General features: G+C 45.6%; 1 protein-coding gene and 1 long non-coding RNA gene across 2 annotated transcripts in view; one reads left to right on the forward strand and one right to left on the reverse strand.

The window, feature by feature from the left end:
• Nucleotides 1-12,500, reverse strand: part of LOC310672578 — a 194,691-nt gene that overhangs the window by 152,333 nt on the left and 29,858 nt on the right. The window lies entirely within an intron of this gene.
• Nucleotides 8,314-12,500, forward strand: part of RHBDF2 (rhomboid 5 homolog 2) — a 58,811-nt gene continuing 54,624 nt past the window's right edge. Inside the window, exon 1 of the mRNA XM_083429871.1 lies at nucleotides 8,314-8,928. The gene's annotated coding sequence lies outside the window, so the exon portion shown is untranslated. The remainder of the gene's footprint in view (nucleotides 8,929-12,500) is intronic.

Below are 12,500 nucleotides of genomic sequence, written 5' to 3' on the forward strand. Positions count from 1 at the left end.
CTACTGGCGCAACAGAACACCGTGACGGAAACCAGAGCGCACGGAAATGCCATTTACCTTCCCACCGCAGCATTCGAACTGCTAGGTTGGCAGAAGCTGGGACAGAGAAACGGGAAAGAACTGCTGCTTATGTACATATTAAAGCGAAAACAAACATTGTCCGACATTTTAAATAACTCTTTCTCATTCTCTTACTTTCTCTCAAACTTACCATTTATTTAGACAATTTGCATGTTGCTTCATTGCAGTGGCCCCTAAGCAGTGTACGAGGAACGGAATAAAATATAAATTGGTTTAAACCATTAAATCAGAATTCACTTATTATGCCTGCTGAAACAAAGAGTCTTCAGTAGTTGCTGGAAGTTGGCACAGGCTTGGCAGCAAATACGATGCTCGGGAGTCACAGTTCAGGAGGTCCAGAGAAGGGCAAGAAATGATCAAGATGCCCAAATAAGCTTCCCACTCCACTGGGCCAGCTTTGAAGGGTGAGAGGTAGTGTTCTCACTTCCAAGACTCTCTCACCTTACGGGAATGTCAAGCTTGCAACATTGGGTGGGTCTGCTCCCATCTGCCTTATGGACAAGGCTATACTTTCCTGTCCGATCCCTGCCTCCTCCTTTTCAGTCTCCCCCGTCAAAGCCTTCTCCAGTCACCTCTAAGTCTCTCTGCTCCTGAGCAGGTCAGAAGGCAGAGCTGGCATCTCTGGTCCTCCTTCTAAAGTGACTGGAGTCAGAGTGGAAAGGGTAGGGCCCCCCTCCTCCAACCCAGCTCCTGCCATTCAGCCCCCTCCTCCATTTCTTCCTCTTCCTGCTCCCCCCGCATCGCAGCCTGCCGATCCAAGCCTGTAAGGCTCAGGACATAGTCTTGTTGCAGTCTCCACACCACCATGCTGTTGGCAGCAGAAAGGGCCCTGGGACTCTCACAGCCCTAGCAATCTTATCAAGTGCCTGGGTGCTACAGTAATGCCATAGATAGCAAAGTTGATGAGCTCCAGATATTGATGAATTGCAACTCCTATGGGACCAACGGAGTCCAGTAACATCTGAAGGGTGCCAGCTTGACACTTGCTGCCGTTTTTTCAAACCTGGAAGGAGAATCTGAGATCTGAGTAAATGCGACCGGACTCTGAAAATAGTTTCCTGGCTCGTCAGGCTCTTTTTATTCTGAAAACATTTTGCAGAAATGTTCCAGAAAAAAATTAACTTTCATTTTTGTACCAAAACATCAGCGAAAAATGGTTTATCTACTATGGGGCCTTTATGTAACATCTGTCATTATAGCTGGAGAGGGTAGGAAAACAACATTTGCAAAGGCTTCAGCCAGAGCAACAGTGGACTCAGACTGCCCTCCGGTGTTCAAAACAGGGATAAGTGAAAAATGAAATGATCTTCTTAGCAGATACAGTGGTACCTCAGGTTAAGAACTTAATTCGTTCTGGAGGTCCGTTCTTAACCTGAAACTGTTCTTAACCTGAGGTACCACTTTAGCTAATGGGGCCTCCCGCTGCCGCTAGCGTGCGATTTCTGTTCTCATCCTGAGGTAAAGTTCTTAACCTGAGGTACTATTTCTGGGTTAGTGGAGTCTGTAACCAGAAGCGTCTGTAACCTGAAGCGTCTGTAACCCGAGGTACCACTGTATTTTATTCAGAGTTCCTCTAGACATGATTTTTGTTCATGATAATATTGGGGCAGTTACACGCAATCCTGCTGTCATTATTTGCAGCTGCAAAGGTGTGTTTTTTTGGGGGGGGGGTTATTTCCCTTAGGTCCCTGCTGAAATCCTGCATACTACAAATCCTTTCATGCTACAAATATTCTGGGGTTGTTTTCTTGTCCCACTTTATTTATTTATTGCATTTACATCCCACCTTCCCCCCCCCCCAAGCTGCTCCAGGTGGTGTACATAGGTTTTTTCCCCCCTCCTCATTGAATCCCCACAACAACCCTGTGAGGTAGGTTAGTCTGAGAGGGTGGATTTGGCCCCAGGTCACCACCAAGTAGGAATTTGAACCCTGGTCTCCCAGATCCTTGCCTGACACTCTAACCATTGGGCCACACTGGCTCTTCTTCTATAGCGCTAAAGTGCAAGAGAGCCCCTTCAGATTGCAATAAGGCAATAGCATTGGGAAAGCACCGCAGGACATCTAACAAAGCAGAATGGTGCGTTGAGGGTAAAGTATAAATCTAAGCTCATGGAGAAGAGGATGCCATCCAAGCTCAAAGCGAAGGGACGAGGCACGGCAAACAGTTCAAACAAGTTCAGAGGTGATATCAAAACTATCTGCTCCCTCTTGACTTTTTCACTCAACCTCCTATCAAGCTGTTAAGACTTTTGCCTTACTGAGATCCCATTATCAATACAGCACCACATTTAGTATCAAACCAAATCTCGAAATGGGAGAGAACTCCCCTTCCCCCAAATTTGTGGGAAATATTATTAGGATGTCTCCCAAACAATGTTCATCAGATGCACATCTAGGGTTGTGCTCTGGGATCTTCCCTGAGCAGTGAAATTTAGGGCTGTCTACCCACCTTCTAGACTCCCTTCCTAAGATTTGGTGCCTGGCTGATTCTCTTCCAGCAATGAAGAACTTTCAGCTTCGGAAGACATTTTGGTTCCTGGAGAAGGAGTAGATGAAACAACTTTTATTGGACCTCATGTTTGGTCTGATTCTTTGCTTTCAGAATCTGTTTACAGTTGTTCATTCTAGGATGTTTGTTTTGTAGTGTTGACTGAATTACTGTAAGCCTCTTTCGGGTCCTGATAAGGCTGGTTAAGCAGCAGGTTGTAGATCAAGGGTGGGGTATCCCAAACTGGGAGGCTGAGTGTGGTTTTCATGGTCTCTTCCGTGGCTGTATCTCCACATTGCGGCTCCAGTCCAAATCATGTGTCAGGAGAGCTATAGCCTGGTGGCCAGGATGCAAGCCTGGCCAGGACCCAGGAAGGCTTTCCTATTACAGGTACCTTGGGTTAAGAACTTAATTTGTTCTGGAGGTCTGTTCTTAACCTGAAACTGTTCTTAACCTGAAGCACCACTTTAGCTAATGGGGCCTCCCGCTGCTGCCAAGCCGCCGGAGCACGATTTCTGTTCTCATCCTGAGGTAAAGTTCTTAACCCCAAGGTACTATTTCTGGGTTAGCGGAGTCTGTAACCTGAAGCGTCTGTAACCTGAAGCGTCTGTAACCCAAGGTACCACTGTGTATATTCTGGGTTTAACAAGACATGGGACCCTCACCTGAGCCTTCTCCAGCTGAGGAATCACACACCTCCTCCCTGAGCTAGCAAGCCCCACCTGGACTTTGGATTCTTGCCTGTCTTCCCTCAAAACTGACAGCTGTAAGTTCCGGGGTGATACGTCCCATTTTTCCACTTGAGGCAAAACAGGAGGTGCCACCGTGCTCTGCCACACCACCACCAGAGGGACACTCACCACCACTGCCCCTGAGAACTGCCTTGCGTCCCAGACCACTTTCTCACCCACCCCTCGATTGAGATTGAAATCAAAACAGTCTTTTTTTTTTAAACTTCCTCTTCAATTCTATATTGCTTAATATTTCTTCATTCAATCTCCACCGACATTGTGATCTCACCTCCCCATGTAGGATTACCATTATTGTGATCTGATAAAGTCCTTGGTGATTATTTTTTGTTTTACTCTTGACCCTAATTCTTCCATCCCACCTCCTCCTTTCCACCTTACTCCTCTCTGTCTCTACCTATCTACTCTCCTTCTCTTCTTCTTCTTCTTCTTCTTCTTTTATTAAATTTATATACCGCCCTATACTCGGAGGTCTCAGGGCGGTTCACAGAAAAGATCAACATAAAAACCACAATATATATAGAATCAAAATAAAAACAACGCAATAACACCCCCCCCCCAAAAAGCCACATTTTAAAACGGTGTAGGATGTTAATCAGATCCACCAAAGGCCTGCTTAAAAAGGAACATTTTTGCCTGGCGCCAAAAGACACCAGATGAGCTTCCCTGGGGAGAGCATTCCACAGACGGGGAGCCACTGCAGAGAAGGCCTGTTCTCGTGTTGCCATCCTCCGGACCTCTAAAGGAGGAGGCACAAGAGGGCCTCAGAAGATGATCTCAGGGTCCGGGTAGGTTCATATGGAAAGAGGCGGTTCTTGAAGTATTGTGGTCCTGAGCCGTTTAAGGCTTTATGGGTCAAAACCAGCACTTTGAATTGGGCCCAGAAACTAATTGGTAGCCAGTGCAGTCGGATCAGGATTGGTGTAATATGCTCATTGTCTTGCTCCAGTGAGCAACTGGGCTACTGAATTCTGCACTAGCTGAAGTTTCCAAACCGTCTTCAGAGGCAGCCCAGCGTATAACACATTGCAGTTAACCTCGAGCTTACCAGAGCATAGACAACACTAGTTAGGCTATCCCTGTCCAGATAGGGACGTAGCTGGGCCACCAGCCGAAGCTGATGGAAGGCACTCTGGGCTACTGAGGCCACCTGAACCTTGAGCGACAGCAAAGGAGTCAGGAACCCCCCCCCCCAAGCTACAAACGTGCTCCTTCAGGGGAAGTGTAACCCCATCAAGAGCAGGTAATCTCCCACCCATCTGGTCTAGGGAGCCACCCACTAATAGTGCCTCAGACTTTTCTGGATTGAGTTTCAGGTTGTTGGCTCTCATCCATTACAGAGGCAAGACACTGGTCCAGCACTGCCACTGCCTCACCTGCAGAAACTGCATTTCCTCTTTCCCCTTCTTCCACCTCCTCTTGTTGACATCCTGCTAATTGTCCAAAGTCTTTTTTACATTGTCTCACAAATGATCTGGCTTTCATTACTTTCACACATCCTTGTTTATTTCCTTTACTTTCATCATAGGAGCCTACACAACACAAAACACTGTTGCTGCATGTCGGTTTTATTTTATTTGTTTTTTAACTTATATTTTGGAAATGTACATCCAGGGGTTTTTTTTCCTTTAATTTTTTGGGGGGCCTCCAAGAGAGTAGGGCCCTAAGCTATAGCTTGTTTAGCTTATACGTAAATCTGACACTGCCTCTGGGTATACCCACTGGAATGAAACCTTTTTCTTCTTCTGTCAAGAATTTGTATTCATTCCTTTTTTTAAAAAAAAGTCTTATTGGGATTTCCTTTAAGATGGTGACTCTTTGTTCCTGAATTACCAGTCCTTTCCGAAAGTGGGCTTGCAGTACATTATCCTTGAAATTTCTGGAATTGGATAGCACTAGGCAGTCGACTGGTAATCTCTTATTTTTTGCACAAGGTGATTTCACTCTGTAAATTTTATCCACTGCTCTGTTGGCCTCTTCCTCTTCACTTTCCAGTAAATTTGCTAGATAATGTATAACAATTTCTGATTTCTTCATTTGGATGCTCTGGCATGAGCAGTACTGGATTTACATATAAGCTGAACAAGCTATAGCTTAGGGCCCCACTCTCTTGGGGGGTCCCAAAAAAATTAAAAGAAAAAAACTGGATGTACATTTCCAAAATATAAGATAAAAAACAAATAAAATGTACATACAGCAACAGGGTTTCATGTTGTGTAGGCTCCTAGGATGTAAGTAACGGAACCCGCCTTCTAGCCTGCTCCCTAAAATATCACTGGTTTGCTCATTTCTATATATAAAGGGATGGACTGCAAGATCAAACACATCCATTCTTAATGAAATTAGCCCTGAGTGCTCACTGGAAGGACAGATCGTGAAGCTGAGGCTCCAATACTTTGGCCACCTCCTGAGAAGAGAAGACTCCCTGGAAAAGACCCTGATGTTGGGAAAGATTGAGGGCACAAGGAGGAGGGGACGATAGAGGACGAGATGGTTGGACAGTGTTCTCGAAGCTACAAACATGAGTCTGACCTAACTGCAGGAGACAGTGGAAGACAGAAGTGCCTGGAGTGCTCTGGTCCATGGGGTCACAAAGAGTCGGACACGACTAAACGACTAAACAACAACAACAATATATATAGGGTGCCTACATTCTGCATGGATTGGTTGCATGGCAACATGTACAAGTGGCTTTAGATACCTATTAGGTCCATAAATTACCATATAGCATATATTCAACACGAAAACAGCGACAATTTGTTGTTGACAAAGGACAGATGGATATATGAAGGGCCCCATTACCCTTCAGTAGCTTAGGACCTCATCAAACCTAAATCTGGCCCTGGACATGTGTCATCAGTCATCTTTGCTTTTTGTCAGCTTATTCCTTTGCTCTCTTCCAGTTCTGTTGCAATAGTTACTCTCCCTTGTCCTTGAGTGCAGCTGTTGTTTTGTCTAAGTTATTATAGATTATAACTCCTAACTTTCTCCTTAGGTAGAATTTGGGAATGCTCAAACATAAATGATACTGGCCCTTATTAATATATCATTCTTTTAAAGTCCAGTTTATCAACTATTTGCAGATTCCATTTACTGTCTCTCTCTTTTTTTTACGAAGTTTTTTTTTGTCTTGCTTGCACACAAATAATTTCCAAATTCTATTAATTTAATTGTCCGTTTCCACCCCCCTCTACTAGTTTACACACAGAGATGGGGGGTAAGGAAGTTGTCTTGTCTCAGAAAACAAAAGGTATCAAATACAGTAGTACCTTGGTTCGCGATCGACTTCCGAAATGTTTGAAAACTGAGGCACAAAGGGCTGGCTGCAAGTTCAATTGGAAAAATTGAAAAACACGCAGCAGAAGCAGTTCGACTTCTGAAGCAATTATTTCCTGGTTTTGGGCATTCAAAAATGGGAACGTTCAGCTTCCGAGACACTCAAAAACCGAGGTACCACTGTAAATCATAAGTGTCTTATTTTTTATTTTTATGTTTCTTCCTTAACGCAAGTCTGTCTTCTGAGTTTTGTGCGTCTTCTTTAGACATAAACAAATGGGGGCTGTTGTTACAGTCTAATGGTAAACTTTCCTTTCTCTCATACTTTCTGCTATTTGCTTGTCCTGTTTATGGGTTTTCAACCTTGTCAACATTTTTGCTCCAGGTGAAGCATGCAGAGGATATCCAAAGCATCCATTGAGGATCCCAGCCTGTGTGGGTGGGTGTACGCAAATCCGTGGGTGTGAGTGTGTGCCAAACTGGGTCTTTGACTGGATCTAGACACGCCAAAGACATGTTTCAGTTAAAAGCGTAGCAAACTTTGTATGAGAAATTGAGTAAAAGCACAAACAGAACTCCACAGCGCCATCTGGTGTCACTTGAGTATCTGAGGTCAGGCGGGAATTTTGCACATTTCTAGGGCCATGGCACTCATAAACTTAAGTCATCACCCTTTTGTTTCTTCTGCTTCCCTGGATAGACAGCTACCACCCCATGCAAGCTTATTGGAAGCATTTCCCGCTGTGTATTTTCTGGCTAGATCCCACACCATACATACAAAGCCCATGACTTCTCACCAAAGAATCCTGGAAACTGTAGTTTAAGAGTACCGGGAACTGTAGTTTGTGACAGAAAAATCCAGCTCCCAGAATTCTTTGGGGGAAGGCATGTACTTTAAATGTGCATTAGATGTACTTTGAATCTATGGTGTGGATCCGCCATCACAGTTCAGAAGGGACCAGCTGAAATCAAGCTAATTATCATTACTTTACTTTCAGGGGCTGCATGATTTACGCAACTGGGTCTAACTCAGTGGTTTTCAATGGGTGGGTCAGGACCCACTAGTGGGTTGCAGTCTGATCCAAGGCAGGTCACGACAGAAGCACTACAACCATGCACATATGTGGTAAAAGATTAAGAAATGAATCCCCCAAATGCATGTTTGAGTTAAAAGTAAGTATTGGGTCTGAAAAGGTTGAAGACACCTGATCTGTCACACTTCGTGTGTGCAAATCCAGTCCACAAGCCTATTAATAAAACAGGTGTGCGGGGGAAGTGGTGTGTGTGTGTGGATAAATTACAGTGGTACCTCGGGTTAAGTTCTTAATTCGTTCCGGAGGTCCGTTCTTAACCTGAAACTGTTCTTAACCTGAAGCACCACTTTAGCTAATGGGGCCTCCTGCTGCTGCCGCACCACTGCAGCACGATTTCTGTTCTCATCCTGAAGCAAAGTTCTTAACCCGAGGTACTATTTCTGGGTTAGCGGAGTCTGTAACCTGAAGCGTATGTAACCCGAGGTACCACTGTAATCCGAATTAAAGTGTAGCTTTGCACGAGACTTCCTTGATATATTTTGGAGAACAGCTCCCCGGCAGGACGGAATGAGGGTGGGGAGACTGAGTCCACAACATCTGGAATGAAAAGCTGCACCCGATTTTCCACCGAAAACTCGCAGGTAACCGGGCGGGAGCGCGGCAGCCACGCCCCGATTCCGTACCGAGTTTGGCGCGCAAAAGCGCATGGGAGCGCAGGGCGGCGTTCCGAAACAGCGGCGCGTCTGGGGAGCGGGACAAACCGAATTGGCTGCGAGGGGCCTTTGGGAAGGCGGCGGCGGCTCCCCGAGGGCACAGGGCCCTTTCACCTGCCGAAGAGGGGTGGTGCCCTTCCCCTTCTCCCCGCCCCTCGGCGCCTCCGCCCCGCTCCTTCCCCAGGTAGAGCGTCGTCGAGGGGCGGCGCGCTGGCTCTTGCGCTTCCTCTCCGGCGGCTCCGGGGCGGGGAGGGAAGGCAGCAGAGGGAGGCGCTCCAGCGACCCGGCCGGGAGGTGGTTTTGCCCTCGTGTTGGGCTAGCACGCCTCGCTTCCTTTCCGCCGGCTTCCTTGTTTGACAGTCGAGCGGGGCAATCCGGTCCCTCCCGCCGCTCTCCGCCCCACCCACCTACCCGCCCGCCTGCCTGCGCCCTTTTCCCAACGGCGACGCGCCGCCTGAGCGCTGGAGGTGGAGGGTCGGAAACAGATGAGTGGAAGGAAGGCGGGCGCGCGGGAACGGCCTGGCGACTCGCATCGACGGCGCTGAGGCGGCCGAAGGCAGCGCAACTTCCGCGGGGTCGCCGCTAAGTAAGTGTCTGCGCGGCTTGCTCCCTTTCTCTTTGCCCCGTCTGTTGCTGCTGGGGCTGCTTCTTCCACCGCCTCCTCCTCCTTTCTCTTTCTCCTTTCCGCTCGCCTGTGTCACTTGCTTCCTCTCTGAAATAGTTTCTTGAGTAGGTGTGAATGGTTTCACGCCTCCTTCGCCTTTTTTTGTTCCCGTGCTTCCTCCCCTTTCTGTCTCCCCGCGCACCCGCCCCTGTCCCGACAGTGTGTATATCTGGCCATGTTGCAAGGCTGCGTCTCCTTCCTCAGCCTGCCTGTTTCCCCGCCGGGGATGAGGTGCTACTAAGGCAGCATGGATGCAGCTTGGAACTTCCCTCATTTCATCATGCACTTGCCTTGGGCCTTCTCTCTTCCTTGTCACTTGGCTTCTCTTTCCGCCCACCCGCCCCGAAGTTTTATTCCAGTGACAAACCAGCAGATCTCTCCTCCAATTCTTTCTTTCCCCCAACTTTTCTGTAAGTTCGAGCAGTAGGAAACCTCTAGCTATGGATAACACATGTATGCCATGTTTATTTACTCAGAAGGTGAAAATAGTTCACAATGAAAATGTATGCCATATTTATTTACTCAGAAATAGGCTTGATATCTGCATGGTTTACTTCCAAGTAAGTGTACAGAGGGTTTGCAGTGTTGGTTGTGTCCTCGTTCATTTTATTTCTGATATGTTAAAGTATTTTTTTATAAGCCAAATATCCTGCTTTCTACCACCATGCAGAAAGGGAAAATACGTCAAGGTGGCCTTTAGCAGTAAAAAATAAATAAAAACTGAAGCACAACATACGTTAGGCCACCATCATGATAAAACGCAAGCGGTAACTATGTTAGTCCATTGCAGCAGACACAGCAAAAAGGTCTGTGGCCTAATTTTGGAGGGGGGAGAACAGCAAGGCAATCCTAGCAGAGTCTTGTGGTGCTTTAAAGGCTCATTGCTTCTACAATCCTAGGCATGCCTCCTCAGAAATAAACACTATTGACTGCGGTGGGGCTTATTCCCAGATAGGTGTGCTTATGATTGCAACTTTTTATGAAGCAAGTTTCTGTGAACTAGGGTCCACATCATAAGATGCATAACACAAGGAGCTACCGATTCCAGCAAAAGCAGCAATTCAAAAGGCCAGAACTAAGATAGAGATAAATAGAAATAGCATTTACTTACCTGCAGAAGATTAGTTTTTTCATGTACAGACTTTTTAAAAAGTCTGCAGTGCAGGGATCTTTTCCCCAATATGGGGCTCAAACCTATGACCCTGAAATTAGAGTCTCATGGCCCATCAAAAATCCCAAAGTTGTATACTCATGAGAAGGTCATGGACACATCCAATTGTATGCATGGTCCTTTCCTTGCAATTGGGGGCCTTGATTAGCCAGTGTTTCCCATTGCATGGCAGAGCCCTTTGTGCATAGGACCCTTTCTTCTTAATGTTTTACATGGCATTGCAGAGGGCTGTGCTAATCAGGGGTGCTCTCCCCCCCCCCCACATTCTCAGTGTACAAGAAAAACATTTGACCACTTATCTGCTGCATCCAGTGCCAGATAACTGCATAGGATTACAGCCTATTAAGTAGAGTGGGTTGGTGCTATTGCACTGCGAAGTATAGGTTGAGTCATTGAAGCATCCATTTAAAGTAGATACTCAAAGAATCCTGGGAATTATAGTTTACCCCACATACAGAGCTACAGCTCCCACTAACTACAGTTCCCAGGATTCTTGGGGTTGGGGATAATGTGCTTTATATGTATGGTATGTATGTGGCTGAAGATGTGTAGCCATGATTGTCAGATGCATTATTTACAAACTCATGGGAAAGTCTTTTGTGGAAAAGGGCAGTCATGGTAGAGAAATGAGTGTGCAAATTTGCTTCCTTTATATTGGCATTCTTTATGTTGGCACAAATCTGCATCCATTATATCTAGTGGTTAGACGTTATAATGCTATCGCAAATATTGCACAACTTAGTACATTAGGCTGATATCACAAGTAATACCTCTGTAATGATGGTGCATTCTAAACCGTACCCAGTTGGGGTTAGGCATATCTCGCTTTGTGGTGACTGTGTGTTTTTGCACTAGGGTGGAATGACTATGAATTACAACTCATGAGTTCTGTTATCTGCTGCTTGAAGATTACAGATGTTTATCATGCTGCATACCACTGTTGTCAGTGCCAAGACTTTATGTGTTACTGCAAACACTGCCTTGTCAATGGTCACTGCAATTAATTTTCTTATACATAATTATATCTGATCTTTTAGCATATGGTTTGACCTCATTCCTCTCTGTTCCCATCCCACCCAACTGTGGGTGTATGTGTATCACACATGCCTGACAAGTTAGAATTATGCTTCATGCATTTGAAGTGGACTCTGGTCCTTGGAAGGTTATCGCAAAAAATTGCTCTTGCCTTTCAGGTGGTATAATACTGTCTTCTTTTCTAAAACAGGTATCACCAGCCCAGTGTCTGCAAATACAGTGGTACCTCAAGTTACAAACGCCTCAGGTTACAAACACTTCAGGTTACATACTCCGCTAACCTGAAAGAGTTACCTCGAGTTGAGAACTTTGCCCCAGGATGAGAACGGAAATCGTGTGCCAGCAGCAGCAAGAGGCCCCATTAGCGAAAGCACGCCTCTACTTAAGAACAGTTTCAGGTTAAGAACGGACCTCCGGAACGAATTAAGTTCGTAACTAGATGTACCACTGTACTGGCTTTCACTGGTGCCCCACAATCTGAGCTTATTTTGTGACTTGTACCCTCACAGTCTCTCAAAATTGAAAATGGGTCCCCTGGTCCAAAAAGGTTAGCAACCTCCTGTCCTGAAGAAATTGTAGAAATCTGAGTTTTCCACTAACAAGGCACTGAATCCTGCCCACTGTACTTCTTGTTCCTGTGAATAGCTTGGCTGCTGCATTCTGCACTAGCTGCAGCTTCTAGACCCGGTACAAGGGCAGCTCCACATGAAGCACATTACAGTACAGTAATCAAGCCTTGAGGTTAGCAATACATGTAGCACTTCAGGAATGGCCACAGCTGGAATATCAGCCCGAGTTACAAAGATTAGAGATACATCTACTTTAGCTTGTTAAATTACTTGTGTTGTTTACATCTTCCTTTATGTGAGCTTGTAGACTTGGGGTTTTTAACAGCTTTTTAATGGGGGCTTCAAGAACTCTTACAGGGAATTTCCTAAATGTGTTATTGAAAGCAGAAACTGCAGTTTGGCAAATGGTGCAAGTGTGAGTTCCAAAATACACCATTTATCCTTGTTGTTTATTGCAGTTTCACTTAAATATCCTAAGAAAGCGCTTACTAGAGTCTTTCCTGCCATATGATCATTGATCTTCAATGTCACCTAATAATATTTCTTAGTCTTTGGACAAGGCCAGTGAACTTAAATAAAATCTGCCTTTGAACCATTGATCTTCAGCAGTAAAAACCAGTATTAACCTAAAATAGATTATGAAGATGCTGCTGTAACGTCTTGTTGCTGAAGTATCTTGTACTGAGATGCTGTAAGGCTGTAAATGTTCATTTTTGTGT

This window comes from Podarcis tiliguerta (assembly GCF_965153285.1).
Source record: "Podarcis tiliguerta genome assembly, chromosome: 2".
NCBI classification, from domain to species: domain Eukaryota; kingdom Metazoa; phylum Chordata; class Lepidosauria; order Squamata; family Lacertidae; genus Podarcis; species Podarcis tiliguerta.